Genomic DNA, 25,461 nt, shown 5'->3' on the forward strand with positions numbered 1-25,461 from the left:
GATCTGCCTACCTCTGCCTCCTGAGTGTTAAGATTAAAAGTGTGCACCACCACCGCCCAGCAAACCCAGGATTTTATGCATGCTGGGTAAGAACTACCCAGCCCTCTGTTCACATTCTCCTCTTCCCATACTTGTCTAGGAGTTTTTGATGGGTGCCAGCCTTATGGTTTATTTGCAGAGTGCACTTTTTGCTTTCTTCCTTTAAAGAATGTCTGGTTTTCTTCCATCAGATCACATAGTTACTTGAAAATCAGCTTGATCTTGTTTGTCTTGAGGTAGAGTTTCAAGTAGCCCAGGCAGGCCTCAAACTTGCTGTGTAGCTGAGGCATGCACCACCATACCTGCCTCAACTCAACTGAACTCTTCATTGTGGCTCATGGTTGACTGGCTCCCCTAACCTTAAGAACTGTGGTGGGGTGGGACATCATGGCAGAAGGAGCAGGATGGAAAGCTGCTTACCTCGTAGCAGCCAGGAAGCAGAAGGTCACAGGAAGGGGCTGAAGATACAGCTGCTCTCCCAGGAAATCTGCCCACGGACCCATTTCCCCCACCTCAGCCACACGCTCTCATTTTCACCCTTCCCAATATGGCCATCAAACTATAACACGATGAAGGAATAAGTCCATTAACAGTCAGAGCCCTCATAAGCCAATCCCATCCTAGAGGCCCACCTCTGAACAGTGCTGCTTCCTACCCAGTCACAACAAAAGAATCATTGGAGGACACTTCCTCTCCAAGCCAGAACACAAGCCCATTAGTTCTGACATCCGCAGAAGTCCTCGGTCACAACAGCTAAGGCACTTGCTGTGCTCTTCCCACACTCACACTTGAAGAGTGTGCACACAAATCCCCAAATCCTCTTATTTAACAGGCACGGTTATTATCCCCACTTAAGCGGCATCGAGACGGAGCCCCTAGAGACGTGAAGGCACCAGCCTGAGATCTATCCGCAGAGATGATCCCAGGTTGTTGAGCTACAGGGACGTTACCTTGATATAGGCAGCGCAGAAACGTACACAAAGAGCCTAAGAACCCAAGGTTACTTTACGGTCACCTAACACAAGCTGGACATTAATACGCAAACACAGCAGGGATGCCTTTGGAGGGGGGCAGTGGAAGGAGAGCTTGCTGTTCCAAGTGTTTAAACTGTCATTTAAATTTTATCGTTTCTTTAATATTGAGGAGGTACACCAAAGCATTAACAAGATAAGCACAAGGACTCTGCTCTGAGCTTTAATTCCACCACCAGCGATCATGTAGCACGTATTCTTATGAGATCAGGAAATATAAAAAGACGTATAAATAATTTAGAAAAGAGACTTCTCGAGACAGCTCCCTGTTGGCAGCCCGGGAGATCTGCTAGCATCCAGGCCCACGCCGGATGGGGCGGGGCTTCCAGGCCCTCAGCCCCGCCCACTTAAGCTTCTTCCAAATTCGGGAGCTCGAACCCGGAGTGACCACGCCCCAGGACCACAGCAGGAGACTGCGGACTTCCCTCTGCAGGGCAATGCCCACCGGAACCCGTGCAGCCGGACAGCAGCCAAAATCAGCCGCAGGATTTGGTCCTGTGCCGCCTCTATCGCGAGAGCCAGACTTCCCGAGGCCGGGAATGAGGTGTCCTCCGGAAGGGACAAGGCACCCCAAATGGTTCCCAGGCCCTGGCACGTGATTAGCCTCATGTACTTATCCCGGTCCTTGGCTCCAGGAACTCCATGCAGAAGTTACCTAGCTCAGGAGCTTCTAGGGCGCCGGAGCTGTCCGCCGCCTGGTGCTGAAAGGGACAAGGCGGGTGCGAGATGGCCTGCTGCCAGGCCGGCCACAGGACGGGTACCGCCACTGCTTGGGGAGGGCAGTGACGCGCGATGCTTGGCTGTTTCGTGGCACGCCCACGGCGTCCTGGCACAGGGATTTGACCCAAACGCGTTTTTTTAAAAAGATGTCCAGCACCTTGCACCTGGATTGGAACCCACGTGGATACCGTTCTGCCTCCCAAGCCAACCGTGCGGATGCTGAAATTGACGTTGGAAAGATGTGATTTCTCTCCGGAATTTACCTTTATCCAGCTGCTCCGCCCACATTGAATGGTTCCGTGTACCGTGGGGTGTAACTTAGAGTGACATCCCTTGTACTGCCTGCTTGCTGGGCACAGGCATGGCAAGAACCAAGTTGTCCTTAGTGGCTCCCTCTTGGCAGCCCCTCCTCCCAGGTGAAAAACAAGATGTGACTGGTAGGTGGCAGCACTGACTTAAGCTATACTGTCCTATCGTAAGGTGTGGCCACTGCACTGTCCGGCTGCTCTACAGGCCTGGGCTCCAGGCAGGCCGGCAGCACTGGTGGTCTTGGGCATTTGAGGGTCCCTGTTTACCCAAAATTAAAAAAAGTGTATTTGGTCAATTGACCATTTACTGTATTCTACCTTCTTCAGGCCACATTGCTTTGCCCACTGCTGTCTCTCTCATCTGTGTACGGCTTGGCACACCCTCATACTAATGTCTGTCCACAGAATGAATCGACAGGCCAAGGGCAGCCAGCCACCTGTGCTCTTTCCTGGTGCTCACCAAGCTTGAGCCCTTGGGAAGGGATCAAACTGGGGGAGATACAGGCAGGTCCTGTTGGAGTAAAAGTCCGGGGTGTGGTAAGTAAGGAGAGGATCTTTATTTGTCGGTGAGGTGCCTGGGGAGACGTGGAGAGCAGGTCAGGGGGCAGTATTTGTCTTCCCCGACTATAGCTATGAACTTGTGTCTCCTTCTGTCCAAGAGACATGCTGTGTGTTGCTATAGTTAAGGAGTAGGTGTGAAGAAGATTCCGTGGGAGAGGCTATCTGAAGGGCCTGGTCATGCTGGGGGAGGGGGCGTTGTTTTGGTTTGGTTTGGGTTTGTTTGTTTTGTTTTGTTCTTTAATCCTTGACTTTCAGAGCTAATTTCACAGGTTGGATGAACTTTAGGGTGCAGATGTGGGGCTGGGCATTCTAGAGCCTCGGATGCCAGGCTGGGATGCCTGGCCTTTATGGCAAATGTGGTGGGACCTGCAGAGGGCACATGCATGCTTACTGGCCCAGGGGCAGGGAGTACTTATGGGAGAGGGTTCTCCACTGCTGGGAGCAGCCATGGAGAGAGGAACATTCCACCAATCCATCTGTCAAAGTTGCTTTTCTTATGGTTGTGACAAAATACACAGCAAAAGCCACTCACAAGAGAAAGAGTCTGTTTTGCCCAGTTCCAGGGCACAGGTCGTTATGGTGGAGAAATCTTGGTAGCAGGGGTGTGGAGCAAATGGTCACACTGTGTCCATAGTCAAGAAGCAGAGAGAGTTGAATATTGCTGCTTACCTCAACTTATCCTTCTTATTCAGTCTTGGACCGCAGCTCAGGAGATGATACTGCCAACATTAGGGTAGGTCTTCCTACCTCAGTTTACACAATCTGGAACTACCCTCATTGAAACACCCATAGACACGTATAGATTTCTATGGTGATTCTAAATCAAGTCAAACTGAGGAGGGCTATGGATCTTCATACCATCTATATCACAGGCACACCCTTTGACTCAGCAGCCTGATTCCTAGGAAGCTCACCACATACATGCAATATCATGGAGACCATGATTGATCTCTGGTACCTATCACTGGGCTGTAAATGCTCTGTGACTCATGGGCACAGTCATCGTGGTACAGACACTTCCAGCAGACATACTTGGGGTACACTGGCAAAGAGACCACTAAGACACACTTGCAGTAAAAAAAAAAAAAAGCTCAGAACAGCATGCCTAGGGTACCAGTGTCCAGCAAAGTGTTTGTAGGGGCAGACTCACTGGATGTTTGGAAGGTGTGAAGGAGAAGCCCAGCCTCCAGGGAAATCATCACATGCTGCTGGACCAGGGTGGGGCTGGCTCTGCCCTTCCCACCACCCCCTCAACCTTACCTTCTGAGCCATACTCTTGAGTTATAACCCAAACCCAGAATTCCATAAAAACATAAAGCATAGTTTCAGCAATGGACTCCTGGGCCTTGCCTAAGCTCAGGTGTGTGGGGACAGAAAGGTGAGCGAAGACCAGACCAGGCCTTCTCTGTTTGTGCCTTTGCTCTTTCCAGAAGTTCCTGAGGAGAGTCTCTTCTTTCAGACTCTCAGAACAATTGGCAGGGAACTGGCTTCTGTGTTGTGGCTTCATAATGGGATGGGCATGATGAGGTCACCTGTGAGAAGGCTACCTTGAGAAGTGCTCAGTATGAAGGGCCTAGCTGTGGCATAGGGCATGGTGGGCAGGTCCTGGGCTGGCTGCCAAGAGACTTGAGTTCAAACCTCGCATAGGTACTTCATACCTGTGTGGTTCTGGGCCACTGTGTCTCCCCACATCTTAGTATTCCCATCTACATATTAGATCATGCATGTGGCTGGGGAGACAAGCCATGATCATGTGTGAACCAATTGACCTGAGCTATGCACATGCTACCCTCTACCTCCTGCCCTCTTGTGAGCAAAAAATGAGGCACTAGCTAAAGCCTGACTCCCTCATGTGGTATCACTGTCAGCTTCAGCTGTCAACTTGACACCAACCTAGAGTCACTTGGGAAGAGCGAATCTCGGCTGAGGAATTGCCTCCCCAGGATTGACCTATGGGCATGTCTGTGAGGCATTTTCTTAATTGCCAATTGATGTAGAAGGGCCCACTGTGGGCAGTGCCATCCTTGGGAAGTTTGGCCTGGCTTGGATGAGGAAGGTAGCTGAAGGTGAGCCTGAGAGCGAATCAGTGGTTTTCTGTTTCAAGCTCCGGCCTTGAGTTCCTGTCTTGGCTTCTCTCCATGATGCATTATTTAGCTGTAAGATGAAATAAAGCCTCGCCTCTACATATTGTTTTTGGTAGTGTTTTATTACAGCAATGTAAACAATTGAGAACATATACAAAGATCACAATCGGAATAAATAACCATACCCCTTCTAGCTCACTACTCTGATAGCCTTACCATACTGCCTCATGGTCCAAGGTTGAGCACCACTTTTCAAATCTTCTTTCCATCCCAGATGAGAGATCTGCACTCTTTGATCTGCACTCTCTCCTTTTCCTTCTCTGCTGGGGCACTCTAGCTGGTGGCTGTGCTGTCCACATGGAGACGCCCTTTGTCTAACAAGCTCACGGTCTGCCTGGCTCTATGTAGGCCAGAGGCTGTTTGGTATACACCCTGCATGAGAAAGTCAACAGGAACAACAACCAAAAAGGAAAAAGAAAGAAAAAAAATTATTCTGCATCCCGCTCGGGTCTCTTTGTCCTAGTAACCATGGTGTCTGAGCAAGCGAAGGGAACACTCAGGAAGGATTTTTATCTTAATGGGAAGCTGACACAAAGGGCTGAGAAAGCCTCTAGGGAAAGGCTCCACCAATTTGATTTTTTAATTTAGACTATTGGAATAAGGAGGGTGGGAGTAAAACGCACAGACTATTCTCTCCAAGGACGCAAAAGCCCCACCTGGTGGAGTAGCTGAGGAGAAAAGAGGTGGCTTTGTGCTCCGGGGAAGAGAAGACCTGACCCAGTTCCAAGGGGGGGTCTCCATCAGCAATGCTGGCTCCTGCAAGCTGTGAGTGTGTTCTGGGCACTGGGATCTCAGCAGTGCCATTCAGTGACCCAGCCACGACATTTTTCAGTGGTGTAGAATGATAATAATATTCACTGCTGGTGGGAAATGACACTCAGATTCAGGAATGGGGTGGGGCTGGGGATCCTGGCTGGTTCTAGTCAACGGCCTAGGGCTGAGCTCTCCGAGGTGCTGAACGTCCCTCCCTTCCACAACTACACAGCTCAGCATTGGAGTAATGAGCGTCTATCATGTTTGTGAATCAGATTGTATTTGCTGAGTGTCTACTGTATACCTGGTGCCTGGCTCCCTACGCAGCATTATCTCATTAGCACACATTGTCCCTAACCTGGCTCCTTGCCTTTGGTTGACCTGAGCTCTGTCTTCCTGCTCCTGATTGCCCTCTTGCCATCCTGACCATTGTATGGCCTGAACAGATCCCCTGTCCCTAGCACAGATAACCTGTTCATGACAGCACCTTGTGGCTTGCCTGCTGGGCCCCTCACTCACTCAGTATCTCCTGCCCTGGGAAGGTAGCATCTGATTCCTGGACAGAGCCTCCCTCTGTAGCCATGGCTTGTCTTGAACTCACTAGGCAGCCCATCCTGGCTTCAAACTCACGATTGTCTTCTTGCCTCAGTTCCCCAAATGTTGGAACCACAGACATTTGTAACCCTCCCCAGCCAGGGTTTTGTCTTGCTCAGCCCTATGTCCTCCACATATAGCACAGAGACCCAACAACAGGAGAGCTTAGTCACATGACCGATGGACCTAGAAATGAGATTGATGGTGGAGGGGCTTGAACCTAGGGCTTCTATCCCTGGCTGGCTTCTGTGGGGAGAGCCTTGTACCACAGCAGCCTCTGCTCTCAGGAATTACTAAGTATTAACACCCTGGATCCTCCCTGCAACCCACAAGGTTGTACATACCTTTGGTCTTCATTCTACAAGCATGGAAACTGAGGCGTGGGGCAGGGATAGTTATCTGGAAAACAGACCATCCACTTTCTCACTGTGTCTTGTGCTGAGGTGGGCTCTGTCCACTGTGAACCTATCGAGTTAAGCCTGGTTACTGCTTCCTGACTGTGCCTAGTGGCTCCCACACCCACAGGATGATGCCGAATGGCCAGAGCTTTCTGGGCTTTCAGGACACAATAATTTCTGCTCTGCAGAGTGGCTGGCAGGGCAGAGGCCATCTATGTGGCACATGGAAAGAACCCTGTTGGTACACTGTCACTGGTGTGTGCTGTGGCTCACACATGCTCTGGTATCACTGACAATCTTGGAGTCTTTCCTCTACAGATTTCTGTTTTAGAAAAAGGAAAGGAGCCTGGACCAAAGACAAAATAAACCTCAGAAGGGTCTATCTGTGCCCTGTGTGTCTACAACAAGCCGCATCAGGGACGTTAGGCCAACCCAAAGGGAACGTCACAGTCAGAGCCTGTATTATAGCCTGGCTACAACCTAATCTCAGCTTTCACCTGCTCATTTCAGCCTGTGATCCTGAGGCTACAGGGCATAGAGGGCAGGCTAGCTGGTTCTGAAAACTACAGTTAACTATGAGGCTGGGATAAGTGGCTTGGATCACAGCTAGGAGGCGGTGTGGGGATGGGGGTTGGAGATCCAGGTTTGCAGTCAGGTCATGTAGGTTGACCTTCCTCAAGGCTCAGCTTCCTTCCTTGTTATGCTGACTAATCTTATATCAATGTGACACAAACTAAAGTCATTTGAGAGGAGGGAACCTCAACTGAGAAAACTCCTCCTGCAGGGCATTTTCTTAATTAGTGATTGATGGGGGAGGGTCCAGCCCATTGTGGGTGGTTCCATGCCTGGGCTGGTGGTCCTGGGTTCTATAAGAAAGTGGGCTGAGCAAGCCATGGGAAGCAAGCCAATAAGCAGCACTCTTCCTTGGCCTCTGCATCAGCTCCTGCCTCCAGGTCCCTGCCTTGTTTGAGTTCCTGTCCTGACTTCCTTCAATGATGAACAGTGATATGGAAGTGTAAGTTGAATAAACCCTTTCTTCCACAACTCGATTTTTGGTCATAATATTTTCAACACAGCAATAGAAACCCTAAGACATCTGTGTCCTGTGACTTTGCTCCTTGTCCTCTGTATCTTGGGCCACAGAAGGGAGGTTCATGCAGATTTCCACCCTGAGATTCCCCTTTTTCCCCCCTTAAAGCCTGCATGGCTTTCTCTTTATCCTCAGGGTTAATACAAGTCTGTAATGAAAGTATATTTCCTGGAGTCCTATAGACCAGGGATGGCCACATAACCAGCCACAGCTTTTCTTTGTCCTCTCAGCCTTCTGACAGGAGAGGAGAGGGGCTGGACCTGGGACCTTAGGCCTGAGAGCAGGTGGCTTTATGCATATTATATGGAGGGGAAACAGATCTGGTAGGTTGAATGAGCCTGGAACATGTCTGTGTACTGGGGAAGCCCTTCTGAGTACTGACCTTTCCTCCCAGGTTGCAGGAACAAGTCAGGCAAGTTGTATTTCCTTTCCTTAAGTGAACCTCATGGGGGACCACCTGGCAAATGATGGTTGTTCCTCTATCTAGTGAAATCCTTGTACCAGCAGCCTGCATCCAAGCCTGTTCCTCATGTATATTTCAGGACAAAATCTCCCCAGACACCTTCGGTGTTGTGAGCATGATCAGGGGATATATTTCAGGGAGCATGTGTCCATTGACTTCTTTTTTTATTGACATGGAACAACTGCCCATGTTTCTGGGGCAAAGTGTGTGCCCTGTGTGTGACAGCCCCAGGTGTGATAAAGCCGGAGCAGTTAGCATGTCAGCACCATCAATACCCAGTATCCAGTGCCAACTCTCTCCTGGGATCCTAATGCTGATCCTCCTGGCAATGCCATTCCATGTACCTTGTGATTTGGATTTGAGCGTCTAGTCTGGACCTTAAGCCCTTTGACCCAAGGCATCGATCCACACATTCTACCTAGGAAGCTGGCCTACCCAGGACCCCCAACCTTGTCCTCTGTTTTGGGTTGAATTGAGGCTAGGTCAAGTCAGGACCACTCGATAAGATTGGGGAGACCAGAGACACAGAGGGGGTGACGGGAATGTGGGCTGCAGTCCACACCTCTACATTGACATACAATCCTGACTGATCAGCTACCAGATGAACTCCTGGCTGGATTCCCGAGGGTCAGACCTTGGTGGGACATGCTTCTCTGCATGCACTTAAAGTTCCCCCTGGAAACCAAATGACAGGGTGACAGGCACAGAATAGGACCAGGGGTGCTCTGTGTGGGTGGGAAACTCCCAGGCAATGCAGACCCCACTTCAGTGGTGATCAGTGTGTTCCCTAGTGAGCTGAGCTGGGACATGGTGTGACTCAGACATCTCGTACCACGGCCCAGGAAGAAACAGACATCGCAGGTGATCCTGGACACAGAGCAATCATTGAACTCTGTGAGACAGGGTTAGCCCTCCTCAAGAGTGACTCAGACAATTTGTCTGCTTTTTCATCCCATGTTTTAAACAGCCAGGCCCCACTTAGTAAACTGATTGCAGACTTCCTCCACCGGCCATGAGCTGTACTCTCACAGCTTCAGACAGTGGGATGAGCAGGGATGAGCAGTTTAGCTGGAAGAGCGCTCACCTAACATGCATAAAGTCCTGGGTTTGATAGGCACCACCGCATAAACCAGATGTGGTGGTGTACCCCTGGAATCTCAGCATCTGAGCAGTGGCAGCAGGAGGATCAGAAGTTCAAGGCCATCCTCCGCTGCATGATAAATTGAAGGCCAGAGACCCTGTCAAAATAATATGTAAAAATTAAAAATTATTTTCAATTTTTAATTCAGGCATCTTTCCCTGAAGCCCTTGGTCTGATTACCTCATTTGGAACCAAGCCGTTAGGAATCCCCAGCCTGAGCACTGGCCTCTTTCTATTCTAGCAGATCAGCAGCAACCTGAGAGGGTCATGGCGCTCTGCCTGCTGCAGGTCTGTGTGAGACCTGATGCCAGGAGAGCCAGGATGAGGAGGGTATACCACAGCCAGGTGGGGCAGCCTCTCAGGGCACAGGGGTCATTCCTACAGGGACCTGGTCAGATGTTCCACTCTCACCATCTGGAACTTGTTCTGTGACAATGGGGCGTCAGAGTGCACACACACACACACACACACACACACACACACACACACACACACACGGAAAACATGGCAGCTGGGACAGCTGGTCAGGGCTGGGAACCAGGTCAGGGTTGTTGCTGGTGATAGTGATGGCAGCTGTGGGTATCCCGGGAGATGAGAAGGTTCCTGTGGGGTTAACACTCAGCCCATCCTGACAACATGGTAGACCACTGGCTCGCCATCCGGGAAGCCTGGCCCAGATGTGACTATGTGTGAACTAGGGCCAAAGCCAAGACCAGAACTGAGGGTGCAGACAGTGAACTTGACAGAGACAGAGGTCTGGAAGTATGCACAGAGTCAGAGCAAAGCGATCAAGGGAATCAACATAAAGCTTCTCCAAAAGCTGAACACAGAGGTACCACATGATCCAGCTAGACCCCTCACAGGAATCTACATGGAGGATGCTGGATCCCACCGCAGAGATCCTCAGACACCCGTGGCTATTGCTGCACTTATCATGATAGCCAGGAAATGGAAGTCATCTAGATGGCCAATAGAGGGAGAGATGGATAAAGAACACAAGGTGACTGGTGGGATTTTATGCAAATGAAACCATTTCCATAAAAATGAATGGGACAGGAAAATTATGTTAAGTGGAACAAGCCAGATTCAGAAAGACAAATACCACGTGATTTTCCTCCTGTGGAACCCAGACTTAAAATTTTTTTTTTTGTTTTGTTTTGTTTTTTTTTTTTTTTTTTTTTTTTTTTTTTTTTTTTTTTGGTTTTTCGAGACAGGGTTTCTCTGTGTAGCTTTGCGCCTTTCCTGGAGCTCACTTGGTAGCCCAGGCTGGCCTCGAACTCACAGAGATCCGCCTGGCTCTGCCTCCCGAGTGCTGGGATTAAAGGCGTGCGCCACCAACGCCCGGCTGTTTTGTTTTGTTTTTTGTTTTTTCGAGACAGGGTTTCTCTGTGTAGCTTTGCGCCTTTCCTGGAACTCACTTGGTAGCCCAGGCTGGCCTCGAACTCACAAAGATCCGCCTGCCTCTGCCTCCCGAGTGCTGGGATTAAAGGCGTGCGCCACCACCGCCCGGCTCAGACTTAAAATTATATGAGGTGTGTGTGTGTGTGTGTGTGTGTGTGTGTGTGTGTGTGTGTGTGTGTACATGTTTTGCATGTCTATAGGTGTATGTGTACATGTGTACCCATGTATGTGGCAGTCTGATGTTGATGTCAGGAAGCAGAGAAATGAATGCTGGTGCTCACCTCACTTGCTCCCTTCAGTTCATGATGGCAGCACACGGGATGATGCCACCCATATCTGGGGCGGGTCCCACCTTCATAATTAGCCCAATCTAGGAACGTCTTCAGAGAGTGCCCAGATGTTTGTCTCTGAGGTGACTGACTATTCCATCAAGTTGACAATATTAACACTGCAAACCTCTGTACTGGTCAGGGTTCTCTAGAAGAGCAGGATGGGTAGGATGTGTGGATATAAAAGGAGATGCATTGGATCGGCTTACATGACACAGTCTGAGCCGTCCACCCACAGCTGTCTACAGGCTGGAGAGGCTGAGAAGCAACATCTGCTGCATCCCTCAGTAGTTTCAAACTGTCACTGAGGCCTGGAAGATTCCGGGAGAGCCGCTGGTGCTCAGTCCATGGGTGGAGGTAGAGGTCTAACATCCGCAGAGCATGGAGGCTGCAGTGGCAGGAGCAGGGTAGACACAAAAACCAGAAGGGAAGCCGGACAGGTGGGCTCACCTTGCCTTTTCCTTGGATCTCTTTATGTCCTAGAAGCCATGTCCCTCGCTTAGTTATCTTCTCTCAGAATGGCCACATAGACATGCGCAGAAGTGTGTCTCTCCGGCGGATCCAGACCCCACCAGGTTGATAAGACCAACTATCACAGCTTGTAAGTGAACTTGCTGAATGGTGACCAGCAAAAACTCAACATTCATGTGTCACACACGCATAAAATGTTGGGCCTGGGTGATGGCTCAGAGGTCACATGCTTGCCACACAGGCATGAGGATCAGAGTTGGGATCCTCAGAACCCACAAAAATGCTGGTGGGTGTAGCGGCCAGTCTGTAATTCCATTCTCGGAAAGTAGACACGGGCCTTCTCCAGAGCAAGCTGGCTAGCAAGATTAGCCATATCGGAGAGCTCTGGGTTTGATTGAGAGTCCCTACCTCAGTGAACAAGGCTTGGACGAGCAATGGGGAACGACTCCCAACATCAAGCTTGGTCCTTAACATGCATGTGCACACATGTGCACCCAAACACAAATGAAAACGGAAAAGGGAAAAACGCCGCTTGGTACACAAACTACGATTTCTCAGAATGTTGGTCTTTCAGTTTGTGCTGGCTAGTTTTTTGTCAACTTGACACAAGCTAGGGTCATCTGGGAAGAGGGGATCTCAACTGAGAACACACCTCCATAGGACATTTTCATGAGTAATGATTGATGCGGAGAGCCTAGCCCACTGTGGGTGATGTCACCCTGGGCAGACGGTCCTGGGCTGTGTTAAAAAGCCAAGGGGAGCAAGCCAGTAAGCAGCATTTCTTCGTGTTCTTTGCTTCAGGTTCCTGCCTCCAGGTTCTTGCTTGCGATCCTGCCCCGACTTCCCTCAGTGATGGGCTGTGATCAGCAAGTGTTAAGAGGAATGAAACCCTTTCCTTTCGGGGTTGCTTTTGGTCATGGTATTTTTCACAGCAACCAGCAGCAAATTAGGACCGTTTACATGTTTATGTTGTGTGTTGGTTTGAATGAAAATGGCCCACATAGGCCTATAGGGAGTGGCACTATTAGAAGGTGTGACCTTGTTGGAGTAGATGTGGCTTTGTTGGAAGAGGTGTGTCACTAGGGGGCTGGCTTTGAGGTCTCAGATGCTCAAGCCAGGCCCACTGTGGCACTCTCTTCCTGCTGCCTGCTGGTCTGGATGTCGAACTCTCAGCTCCCTGTCCAGCGCCATGTCTACCTGCGTGCCACCATGCTGCTGGCTGTGATGATAATGGACTAAACCTCTGAACTGTTAGCCAGACCCAATTAAATATTTTCCTTTATAAGAGTTACTGTGGTCGAAGGGACACTAGCCCACTCTGGCAGGCCTTGCCCTTCTCCCCAACTCCCTCTGCCTTGCTAAAAACCATTAGATTACATTCCTAAAGGTAGCCACCAAGGTTTATTCCCTTATTTGGCCATTTCCTCCTCCTGAAACTGACTACCAAGGTCCAGCCATCAAAGTATTGAAGTCCAGCAATCAAAAGTCCCCTTTGGCTCACCTCATCCTAACATGGGGTTTCCCCCTTTACCTTTACAAACTGCCATTTTTCTATGGGCCACATCTGATCCTCCCTATCCAGAGGCAGTCCTTTGATCCCCCAGGACAAATACCCCGCCCCCTTCCTTGTTCTTTTCCCTTGTCCTTCATCTTCTATCTCCTCCACCACTGCACTCTAGCCCGTTCTAAGACAGACCTCCCTTCCTTCTCTTCTTAAAAATCACACCTGCAAGGTCATTTGCTGCTGTTTCTCTGCCTGACAGAAAGCAGCCACTTTTTTTTTTCTTCCCTGTTTAATAAAGGATCTCTGTGAAAACAGGTGATTGGGTGTGGTTTGGGTTTAATTCAGGGTCTGGGAGGGGGCCCCCACTCTTCGGAAGTCCCCTTCAGTGGTCGTGGTGTCTCTTCACAGCAATAGAAACCCTAACTAAGACATGTGTCACTCATCGTTAATATTGCCCCATCACGGTCTATAAATAATCAAATATAAAGGGAAGAGTGTCCTGTTCCACATCCTTGCCAGCATGATCTCTTGCCCTCAGAACAAGCGACCTGTGCTATTTTAAACCGGGTCCCTTAAACTAATCAAGCTCTGTGCACTGTAACTCAGGGCTGTGGGGTCCTCAGCACACTTTTTCCCCTCAAGAGTCTGCTTTGTGTTGCTGTGGGTGAGAGAGCTCCAGCTTGGAGTTAGCCCTCCCCAGCATATATTCCAGGGGAGCCCCAGCTCTACCCTTCTTCTGACAAGAGCTGGAGAGACGGAGGTGTCTCCCGCCTGCACCTGAGGGCAGGGTGTAAACCCCTAGCCGCCTTCCTCCCACTACTCGTGGGCTCTGTGCCCCAGGACCCGCGGAACCTTGACTGGTTGCTTGTCATAAATGCAGAATTCCACCCACGCGCATGTCTGCTGAGCTGGCATCCGGGTCCTAATAACATTCCCAGTGGACATGAAGCCCTAAGCAAGAAATGAACAATGAACTTAACCTTAGTCATCTGCTCCGAAAATTTAATTTCACTTATTGCTGTTTGCAACATGGCCACTGGGGGGCACCAGAGCTAGGCATTAGATAAATGGTTTGCCAGACAGTGGGAAAGGAAAAACAAATTCAAAACGTGATTCTCCACCTAGATCCCAGTACAGGAGCCTATGCCCAACTGCAACAACAACAACAACAACAAAGTGTGTTTCATTGGAAAAGTCTTTGCAATGGGCATATCAATCAAAATTAAGAGGCTGCTTGCCACCATGGAAACCCCAGGGCACAGGCCAACATGCTGGGCCCAGGGGCCCAGGCCTTAGGCACCTGGTGCTTGTGTGGCTCCCACTGTGACCAAGACCTGTCTCCTGTCTGGGATGAGTGTCTCCATGCGCGATGTACAGATATTTGGGCTGCAAGGTTCCCAGAGTCCCTTCCGGTTCCAAGGCTGAGGGTCAGACTGTGGGGGTCATTCTTTTCTTCAACCTTTTGTGCTAGGCCCCAGAACTTTCCAGGGAAATGGAATATGGCTCTACACCGCTATGTCCATAAGTAGAACATACTCCTTGCCTGTGATCTACCCTCGGAGACCTGGGGCTTGCTGAAATTGGGGTTCTGCATTCCTGGGTGTGAAATTTTCCAATCCTCTAGAAGCAACAGCACTTTGGTCTCTTTGCTGCAAAGACTCTGAACCTCAGTAGGGAAGCATAGAATGAAGCAGGAAATCCACCTAGCCATTCAAAGATGGAGGAACTGAGGCCCAGAGAAGGAAACAGCCATAGCCTAAGTCCCTGTGGGTCAGTTATGGTAGAGCAAGGAACAGAACCCAACTGTCTAAAAGCCAGGAGCTGTACCCCAATGCTGTTGCTTTATCCAAGGGCCCTGGACTGGAGCAGTCAGAACTCACCAACCCTTCCAGGAGCAGCTGCCAGGGCAGTGTGTTGGCCTCTCCAGCAGAGAAAGATCGGGTATAGGGGCTGCCCATGGTCCTAACATGTCTGCCCAGTAATGGGCTCCTGTTTGTGTGAAAGGCAGGCAGACAACGTCCCAGGAGTGAGCCTGTGGCACCCAGAAGGGCAGATTAGAGGACAGGCAGGGTCCCATGTGGTGGTCAGGGAAAGCCTCAGGAGGTGACTCATGTGTCAGAAACATGAAATTGGGGAGGGGGGCTGGGGTTGTGTGGGCTTAGGGAACAGCATCCAGGCAGAGGGAACCGTGGACACAAAGGGCATGCGAAGGGTTCATTGTGAGAAATAGGAGTCTCCGTTCATAACAAGAGTACTGGAGACACAGAGTAGCGAAAGTGAAGCAGTTTAGATAACGGTTTTGCAAAGCCAGGTGTCTCGGAAGTTAATGTGGGGGAAGGGGGGCAACAAGATGGCTCCGCAGGCAAAGGCACTGGCCACCAAGCCTGACTGTGGGGGTTCCTGCGACTTGGCAGAGAAACAAACCGCAGGAAGCAAGAAGAAAACCGGTTCATCATGGCTTAGTTAGCCAGGCCGGGAGTCTGAGCCCAAGCGGTTTGTTTTTGACATATTTAAACACAGCACAACTTTGGAGAAGGGTTTCCTCACGACAATTATCACAATAAAGCTCCAGGCATGGCTACATGAAAACTCCTTTGCAAGTCACTTGTGACCTCTCCCGTAAGAATGGGTTCTACTGACTGAGAAACAGGGCTCAGGGGAAGGGTCTAGGGAGGAAGGGTTTGTAATAGCAAACTCTTTGGCAAAGTACATGGGACCTCTTTCATAAGAATGGGTTATTCAGGTGAGACCTGGATCTACAGATAGTAAAAGATCACCAGACCGTTAAACAGCATCCCTCCTAGGCTTCTGGATGGAAAACGGGTATGTGCATCCCTTCTGTTGAAGAAAAATCCTGTATGTTTAACAATTCTGGTTTCTCCATCGCTGTCTATGAGCATGGAGGCCTTGTGTCCTTCTACACACACACACACACACACACACACACACACACACTTTTTTTTTAATTAAAATAAAATCTAGTTAGCCTAGAGATCATATCAGAAAACCCTTAGACCTGATAAATTGATTTGGTAAAGTAGATACAAAATCAACATGAAAAGCCAACAATCATTAGGAATAGCAACACTGGACATGTTAAAAAATAACAGAAAAACTCTTCCATTCACAACACTCTCAAAAACTACACACCCAAGGTTAGGGCTGTGTGATCTTTACAATTAAGTTTTTAGACACTGAAGGAGAAAAACTGCAAAAGCGCCTAGAAGATGGGAAGAATTCCCATGTTCACAGATGGACCAGGTGAATTAATATTGTGAAAACAGCTATATTACAGAGCAACACTCAGATTCAATACTCCCCATCAAAATTCCAACGTCATTCTGTACCACACGGAACAAAAAAAGACCATGAAATTCAAATGGAAACACCTAAGATTCTGAATAGCCAAAGCAATCCTGAGCAAAAAGAGCAGTGTTAAGGGTACCACAATATCTATATTTAAGTTATACTACAGAGCCACAGTAACAGAAACAGCATGGCACCATCACAGATGCAAACAAGTAGGCCAACAGACATGGGACCTAAACAAACCCACGAAGCTCCAGCCACCTGATTTTTGAGGAAGAGGCCAAAGACAGGTGTAAGGAAAGAGAGACCCTTCGATCCAAGTGCAGGGAACCTGGACACCCACACGGAAAGGGTGAAACTAGATCCTTGTCTCTCGCCCTGTGCAAAAATCAATCTCAAATGGACTGGCAACCTTAACGGAAGACCTCAAACTTTGAAGCTGTTATAGGAAAACAAAGGGAAAATATTTTAAGATCTTGGCACCGGCAAAGGCTTTCTGAAAAGGACTCCAAATGCCTAGGGAATAATCACAGGAACTTTAAAAGCTTGTGCGCAGCAAAGAGACAATTAACAGAGTGGAGACAGAATGCACAGTGGGAGAAAAATCTCTGCCGTATCTACACACATCTGACAGCATATATGAAGGCTATATGAAGGACTCAGAGAGTATCCAAGGTCACATCTCAACTGTCCACAAGGCTCCTGCCAACATCCGAAACTTCTCACCCTCTCCCCCATGTCTCCGCAGGTCTAAGCGATCTGCTGCTGAGCCTTGAGGGTGTTGAAAGTTTGGAAGGCTTCTGAATTGGGCAATTTTCAGTTCCTCTTCAAATCTGAAGTTCTGCATTGCCGAAGATTTTCCTCTATTGTTTCCTGCTCCATAGAACAAGGCGTTCCCCTCCCACCAGCCCTGGGCTTTGTAAGGATGACAGTGGGGACTTGGGGCTGAAAGCGCTTCACAGCAGAAGTAGGGGTGGGTGCCGTGCACCGCCTCCAACCTGCAGCCTGGGTGTGTGAGATGTTCTTAGCGTCTCTTCTTTGGAGCCACAGGAAATGTTCCGGGCACACCTGTTGGGTTTTGAACACTGAGGGTGGGGCATGTTGCAACAGGGTTTGGGAACGCTTGGACCCAGAAGGTGTCCATAGTGGCTCTGGGCATACCTTTTAACCTCTCACAGCTGTGGCTTCCTGCTCTGTGTTGGGAACAGCATCCTCTTCCCGAGGCTGTCCTGTGGATTAAATGAGCTATTGGGTACGGCTCAGGGAGAGGAGCCACTGACCCCTGGAGTGACTACAGAACACCAGCACTGGCAGATCACATGTCTGATGTTGTACTGGGTCAACTCCACAGCCCAGAGTCTATTGAGGGGTGCTCAGAGAGGATCATGGGATTTCTGCAGGTCTAAGGGCACCTCATGGGCCAGACTTACTGATGTCCCTGTCCAGGCTCAGCCACCTGATTTAAAGGCAATTGCTCTTGAAAACCAAGATGCCTTGAGCTGTGACTGGGTGAAGGATGACAAGGAAATGTCACTCATCACTAGGGGAGAAAGAACCATGGAGCCATGAGGGGCGCATCTAGTGACAGACGCTAAGAGAGAGCTGGCCACTGGGCTGCTGCCCAACACCAGCTTCCTGACATCCAGGCCAAGAGAACAGTGGGGACAAAGGAACAGTGGACAGACTAGATGTCTAGGCCAGTGATGCGTTCTTCCCGAGCCTTCCTGGTCCCTTTGTCTAAACCCAGAGAGCATCCAGGACCGAGATCCCAGAGGTAAGGTCCAGCTCCAGGGAGATAATGACCTGCTGGTACTGCTGAGAGCTGGAAGTCCACAGTAGGGGAGACTGGTCAGAGAGAGGGAGGGGTAATGTGATGTCCAGGATTTTCTGCTTCATTTTGCTGTGAAGCTTAAACCTCTCCAAACAATGAAGTTCATTAAAAAGCAGAGGAGGAAGAGGTCAAATGGGGGAGGAATGGAGTCAGCACCTCCTCCTGGGAGCCTTCCCTGACTGATGCTCACCCCTGAAGGCAAACCATCTCCCATCAGGGATCTCCGCCACCAACTTTTTTCTCATTTGGCTCTGCCCAGACCCCCCAGGCTAACCAGTTCTTCTATTTCTAGCTGGTCAATTGACCCCTTGGGGGGTAGGGGTGAGGGGGAGGGTGCCTCAGACCCTCACACTCCTGCCTTAGTAGCAGAGAGGCCTATGGAGCACAGCCGTGGTTGTCTAAGTGGCTGTAGCCTTCCTGCTTCTTCTGATGACAAGGCAGACACAAGGACACACCATGCTGGGTACTCTGGCATGCTCAGTTTGTAGTGCCACTGCTGCTGTGTCTACCTCCGTGACAGCCTGGGACGTGAACCGCCACCCCTGAAGCATGAGGCTCGTATGCACGTCCATGGTCACTCTTCCCGTTACACACGATGTCGGTAAGGGCCTGGGCACAGGAAGTCACCTGTTTCGACGTGGTGACTCAGTGGGCTGCCTGGGAGCAGACATCCTCAGACAACGGTCCTCCTCCTCCGAGGGGCCTCGCCCTTCTCGTGGTTCTCCCACACTCTCCCCGCGTGAAACTTCCCAAGGCATCGGGTGACTCACTGGCAGGCGGTGGTACGCGGTTGGCTGTCGCTCTCTGCCTTCGGAGGTGGGTAAATCACGACTCAGACTCACACAGAGGTTCAGAGCGCGGAGAGACAATGGGGTGTGTGTGCGCACACTGGGGATGGTGGAGGTGTTGGTAGTCGTGGGCCTGACGTAGCTCACAGCCCTGTGACACGAGCCGTGTGACCATCACCAACTCAAACTCCCACTGCTTGTACTGTGATTCCCAGAAGACAGCGGAGTGGGTGCCGCTTGGGTGAATGAAGGAAAGATGAAAAGGGGCGTGGGGGAAGCTGCCCACGGCCGGCCGTGCTAGAAGGCGGGGGAGCGGAGGACGGGGACACAGGGGCTCTGCCATTCAGCAGCTGCGCAGTGCGACCCTTAGGAACCTCCATCTTTGACAGGGGGACAGAGAGGTTACAGGGTGTCAGGAAGATCCTTGGAGCCCAAACAGCAAAACAGCCTGATGTAGCCAAAGCCTGGGAAGCCTGCACAATGGAACTGGGGAGGGGGGTGAGCTTAGCATGACCGGGAAAACCCCAGGACTGGCTACATGTTCAAGGTGATCACATGCACCTGTTCCCAGGACTCCCGTGGAATGCAGCCCAGTCTCTGGGGTTGGGAGGACATGCTCCCCAAGAATGATGTGGAATGACGGCCTCCTGCCTACAATGATGTCTCCAGGTCTCACAGGCATCCCGTTAAAGTGAAGCCCTGAGCTGGGGGGTCTAGGGCTGGGCTCTGCGTTTCTACTCTAAAAGCCGTGACGCTGCTGGCATGGTGACAGATCACATGACCAGCTGGCTTGGCAGTCGTGGGTGAAGGGTCTGTATCAGTGAGGTTTCTACTGCTGTGATAAAACACTATGAACAAAAGCAACGTGTGGAGGAAAGGGTCTGTTTAGGTTTTAGTTCCACATCACAGTTCAATCACTGAAGGAAGTCAGGACGGGAACTCAAGCAGGGCAGGAAGCTGGAGGCAGGTGGTGATGCAGAGGCCATGGGGGAGTACTGCTTACTGGCTTGCTCTCACGGCTTGCTCAGCCTAATTTCTTATAGAACCCAGGACCACTTCCCTCGGGGTGGCCCACTCACAATAAGTTGGTCCCTCCCAAATCAATCACTAATTAAGAAAATGCCCGACACACAGACCAATCTGGTAGGACATTTTATCATTTGAAGGCCCCTTTTCCCAGGTGACTCTACCCTGTGTGAAGTTGATACAAAACTAGCCAGTACAGTGGCCCTATATATCAAAGATTCCTGGGCCTAGCTCATCGGGTGCTGATGTAACTAGTCAACTCTGTCCTCCTCCATGTGTTACCTCTATCAACCATAGGGCTAAAAGCCCCAGATTCAGGCTATGGGGATGGATATGGTGTCTTAGGGTTTCTATTGCTGTAGAGAGACACCATGACCATGGCAACTCTTATAAAGGAAAGCCTTTAATTGGGGCTGGCTTGAAATTTCAGAGGTTTATTCCATTATCATCAAGGCAGGGCACGGTGGCATGCAGACAGACATGTTGCTAGTGAAGGAGCCGAGAGTTCTACATCTTGATCTAAAGGCAACAGGAAGTGAACTGTGTACTGGGCGTAGCTTGAGCACAGAAGACCTCAAAGCCCTCCCCCACAGTGACACACTTCCTCCAAGGCCACACCTACTCCAACAAAGCCACACCCCCTAATAGTGCCACTCCCTATGGCACCATTTTCTTTCAAACCACCGCATATGGTAAGTCTCTGAAACATTTCACCTGGTCACTCAGGGGCCAGCCACAGTGCTCAGCACTGCTGGCTTATCCTGTGGGCACTGAGTCTTTCATTTCATGAATGTCTGTTTAAATGCCAAGGGGTTGACCACACTCTCCCCAAGGCCATCCTTGTGAAAGACCAGAATTTTCACACCCAAGCTTATCTATGGGAACTTGGCTGGGTACCAGGTACCACAGGGCCATAATCCTGGCCATGTTATCACTGACTGTTCACTTCCTGTGGTTGCCTTGTGATAACTTGGTGGCTTCCAACCACTGAGATGTACCTGCCACTATTCTGGAGCTAACCCTCTGAAGTCGCTATCACTGGGCTGTCACTAAGGAGAAGTCATTTTGCCTCTCCCAGCTTCCAGTGGTGGCCAGTTGCCACCACATCCTTCCAAGTATAGCATCTCTGACCTCTCTTTGTCCCAGATTCATCTTCCTCTCTATGTGGTCCAAACCTCCTGCTTCTCTCTCCAGAAGGAGACCCATGATTACATCTAAGCCCCCCCCCCCCCCCCCCCCCCCCCCGCTACTCCTGGACCCTTAACTTAATCAAATCTGCATGGTTCCATTTACAGGATTCAGCAATCGGGACCTGATATCGTTGATTCACTTCCTAGCATACCAGAAGCCTGGAAAAGTTCCAGTTCAACTCTCCTGAAAACAATTCACCAGGCTCTGCCCTCAGTGTCTGTGAGTTTGGGTGTAGCCCAGTGCCTGGATGTGGACCTGGGAAGAAGTCACTGAATCCTGCCAGCAAAAGGGAGTTGCGGGGGGAGCAAGGTGGGGGGGCACTTGAGTGGAGAATCTGAACATCATGACATCATAGAAAGAAATTAGGATTAGGATGTGGGAGGAAAACAAGGCAGGTGGTCCTGGGTGCTATAAGAAAGCAGGCTGAGCAAGCCATAAGGAGCAAGCCAGTAAGCAGCACTCCTCCATGGCTTCTGTTTCTGTTTCTGCCTCCAGGTTCCTGTTTCGAGTTCCTGCCCTGACTTTATTCATGATAGACTGTGTTTCTGGACCCACAAGCTGAAATAAACCCTTTCCTCTCCAAGGTGTTGGGTGGTGGTGTTTATCACTGCGACAGAAGCCATCGATCCTGCTTCCTTACTGGTCCTCTGGCTCTGCCTAACTTCCACATTAATTCGGAAATTCTCCGCCACTTTCCCACTAACGACAGCTTTCTGATTCCTGAGCCACAATTTTTTTTTCCTTTAGAGCATTAAAAATTAATGGCAGTGGTACCCCACAAGGAACCTTTCACGCCCTGCTTTCTCTCCAAACTAGACTTCCTTCCTCCCTCCCTCCCTCCCTCTCCCCAGTCATATGTGATCCTAGACTGCCCTGACTTCTCTAAGAGAAGCTAGATTATATTTTTTTAGTTGTGGGTTAACACAGACTTTCCCGGGAGCCGGTGGTGTATTATTTGAGAGCCCCACTTGGCAGACCCGGCAGGGAGTTCTGGCTCAGATCAAATCAGAGCTAAGAGCCACTGCTGGCCACCACTTCCTGGTCCTGGCTGTACTCTGTCTGGTGGTCTCCACAATGTTTGGGATGTTACCATCAGAGCGGAACTTCCTCACTATTTCCCTCTAAAAGGCAGCTCAGGCCAGCTGTTTGCCACGTTGCATGTTTTCTTTCTGGTACCTGACACATGAGTCCTGTCACCACAGGGGAGGGAGACTTGATTTTGCTCCACAGGCCCCCAGAGGCTTGGTGCCACCGGAACTCTCCCCTCCTTTGGTTGTGACCCTTCCTTGCGGACATCCCACACGTATTTCTCCGTTTCCTTGGGTCACAAGGTACCTGTGCAGCCCAGGGTCACTGCCCATCTCTTCTTCCACCTTCTCTTCCCCTCCAGTTCCCGGGGCTTCTGTTTACTACATAGCGCTCCTCTCGGGATGTCTTTTAGATCATTAACTCCTCTTCCTCCATCCCTTCCTCCTCCTGATCATCTTCTTTTCGGTGTGTGTGAATGTATGTGCTTGTGTGTGATGTATGTGTGTGACATGTGTAGTCTATGTGGGTGGGCGCATGCTTCTGTTTATGAATGCAGAGGCCAGGGGAGGGGTGGGATTCTCTGCTCTAGCTCTCTCTCCCCCTTATGCCCTTGAGACAGGGTCTTCCACGGAACCTGGAGCTAGGCTGGGGGCCAGCAACCTCTAGGGATCTGCCTGTCTCCAACCACCGACAGAGCTGTGGTTTGAGGCAAACGTGTGGCTGCACCCAACTTTTTATGTGAGTGTTAAGGAGTCGAGCTCAGGTCCTCAGGTTTATGCAGTAAGTGTTCTCACCCGCTGGGCCAGCCTCCCAGTCCCAACCCTTTTTGTCTGGTGTGGTTTGTGTTTTCCCTCCTCATTATTTGGTGCCCGCTCCTCGAGTTACCTTCCAGATTGCTAATTGGCCCTCACTCCCACTGTTCCTTTCGGATTTGCCTGTGACTTTGTCCATTTTTTAATCTGCCATGGAGAAGGCATCGAGGTACCACATCCCAAGACCCTGCGCAGTCAGAGGCAGTTTTCCTCCAATCTCTTCCCTCAGCCACAGGACGATTTGTTCCATGTGTACTCTCCGTGCCCTCGCCCCATTCTGGTCCCTGTGTGGCAGCTTATGCAGCATGCTGAGTCAGGCTGTGTGATCGCCCAGACAGTGGCCAGCAGTGGTGGATGACCAGGCTAGGCATGCTCTTAGAGGCCCTAAAGAGTGAGTAGGCAAAGCCTAGCTAGAGCAAGCCTCGCTATGCTGAGCCTTGCAAGTGTGAACAAGATGCTAATCCTCAGGGTGGGCCAAGCCCCAGCCCTCCCAGATGGAGGGGAGGTGGTCCAAGTGTGAAAAAAAAAAAACAAACCCTTCACCAAATTGGTTTTTAAAGAACTTTTAAATGCCTAAGAGATAATTGGGAGGGAAGTGCTTCCCAGGAGAAGGAAACAGGTGTGTGCTTGAGCTGTGGTTTGTAGGAGGTGGTGGGGTGGGGAGAGGTGGGAGGTGGACACTGAGTCAGAGGAGGGAGAAGTTCTGGTGGATGTCACACAGTAAAGTGGCCCTGTGCTTATGGTGATGTGCTGTGAATCTCAAAAATAGAAGAAAATCATCACAGAGATGACAAACGTTTGAGCTATGTTTACCCTGACGTAAATCTCAGTCTCTCTCTGTGTGTGTGTGCTTCTCAAACAGTACCCATACACCTGCATAAGTTGTATGTATCAGTTAAAGTGCATTTATATTAGCAGTGTGTTTCCCACTGTCAAGAATTTAGAGGAGATGGGGCCTTTGAGGTGGTTATGTCACTAAAGGGGTTGGAGTCTTTTGGAGAGGTGCATTAATTACTGTCATTTAATTAGTTTCTACTGAGCAGGACACAGAATGTGGTGCCTTGTGCTTTCTGCTCTTCACATCCTACCTACCCTTCTGTTTTTCTGCACACGTTGATGCAGGACAAGGTCCTTGCCACATGCTTCTGCCTGATCCTGCCTTCTCCCACCCCCAGAACAATGAGCCAAATAAACTTCTTTCCTTTGCAAATTACCCAATCCCGGATATTCTGTCATAGCAACAGAAAATGCATTAAGACAATTAGTTACCATGGAAATGTGAATTGCTACTGCAGGGGCCACTTTTCTCTTTCCATATTGGGAAAGGTTTATATATATATATATAAAAGTCATTCCTCCAAACAACTCCCAGAAACTTGTTTTGGTAAGATATGGCTATAGGTCTGAAAAAGCCACTGGTATCTGGTGCCCCTGCGTCCTGAACTCCCCGCCCCCCCCACTCACCCCACGGGAAAGAGTCACCCACACACAGGGGTGAACCAGAAAACCTTCGTTTCTGAAAGGGCCCCAGATGGAGCCAGGGCAGAGCCATGCTGCTGGGATGAGCTTCCTTCCTCCTCCGTGAGCTTCTCCAGGGTATGTGAGAAGATTAGGCCCCCAGAGCAGCTGCAGAATCAAAGTATCTGGTGAACCATGTACCTTTGACAGAGCACGGTTGGAGTGGTTCAGGGGACGGAGACCATCTCCAAAGCCACCTGAACTACCTCCCGACACGCTGGAGGTCCTGTCTTTGTAAGCCTGAACGATGTTGCTGCACGTAAGCAGGACAGGTTTTCCGTGCAGTAAGTTGTGCGGTCCAAAGAAAGGAACACAAAAACTAAACCATAGCTCTGATCTCCAAACCACACCTCTCAGACACCAAAAAGAGGGTCAGAAAGAAGGGGCCTTCCAACTGCCTGAGCCAGACAGGCATTATTGCCTGGCTAATCTTAAAAGCGTGCTAGTCTGAGTTTGGTTTTGCTCATTTAAAGAGGTATTTGGTGGCACGTGCACACTTAACTCGGGCCACACTTATTTTGTACTTGCTGCTACACTGGGGAGTCCTCTGTGTATCTCGATGGTCGGAATTAGGGCTCCTGGCACGAAAATGCGCGCTGTCAGTAAGCAAGCACTACATACAATACTCGGTCTGAAGTGTGAAGATGGAGCTCCACCGTGCAGAGGCGAGCGGAAGGTGGCGCGACTCTTGCTCCTGGGTCCAACCACCTGTTACTCAGCAGGCTCACAAGCTTGGGTCAAGAAAGAAACGTCCTGGAGGCGGGGCGGCTAGGGGGCAGGACTCGGGCCGAGTTCACTCCGAGACTTTCACTGTGGGCCGGCCGCACCCGCCCTCCGGGCGCCATCTGTCCACTGGTGGACCTAAGAGAGCGCATCGATGCAAGGCGAGGCGCACCGTGATTGGCGAGGGCACTCGATGATTGGCAGGCGCACCAGCCGCTCAGCGAGCCGAGTCCCGGGAGTCGCTTCAGGAATGGAGGGCGGCGGAGGCCCCGCCCAGGCCCCGCCCC

General features: G+C 50.4%; 1 long non-coding RNA gene across 1 annotated transcript; it reads left to right on the forward strand.

Moving 5' to 3' along the window:
- Positions 1-1,268: 1,268 nt before the first annotated feature.
- LOC121832736 (uncharacterized) lies at positions 1,269-21,670 on the forward strand. The gene is made up of 3 exons (XR_006076437.2): positions 1,269-2,635; positions 21,197-21,311; positions 21,588-21,670. It is a non-coding gene; the product is annotated as an uncharacterized LOC121832736 (long non-coding RNA).
- The last annotated feature ends 3,791 nt before the right edge of the window (positions 21,671-25,461 follow it).

This window comes from Peromyscus maniculatus, chromosome 10, assembly GCF_049852395.1.
Source record: "Peromyscus maniculatus bairdii isolate BWxNUB_F1_BW_parent chromosome 10, HU_Pman_BW_mat_3.1, whole genome shotgun sequence".
In the NCBI taxonomy this organism is placed as follows: Eukaryota; Metazoa; Chordata; class Mammalia; order Rodentia; family Cricetidae; genus Peromyscus; species Peromyscus maniculatus.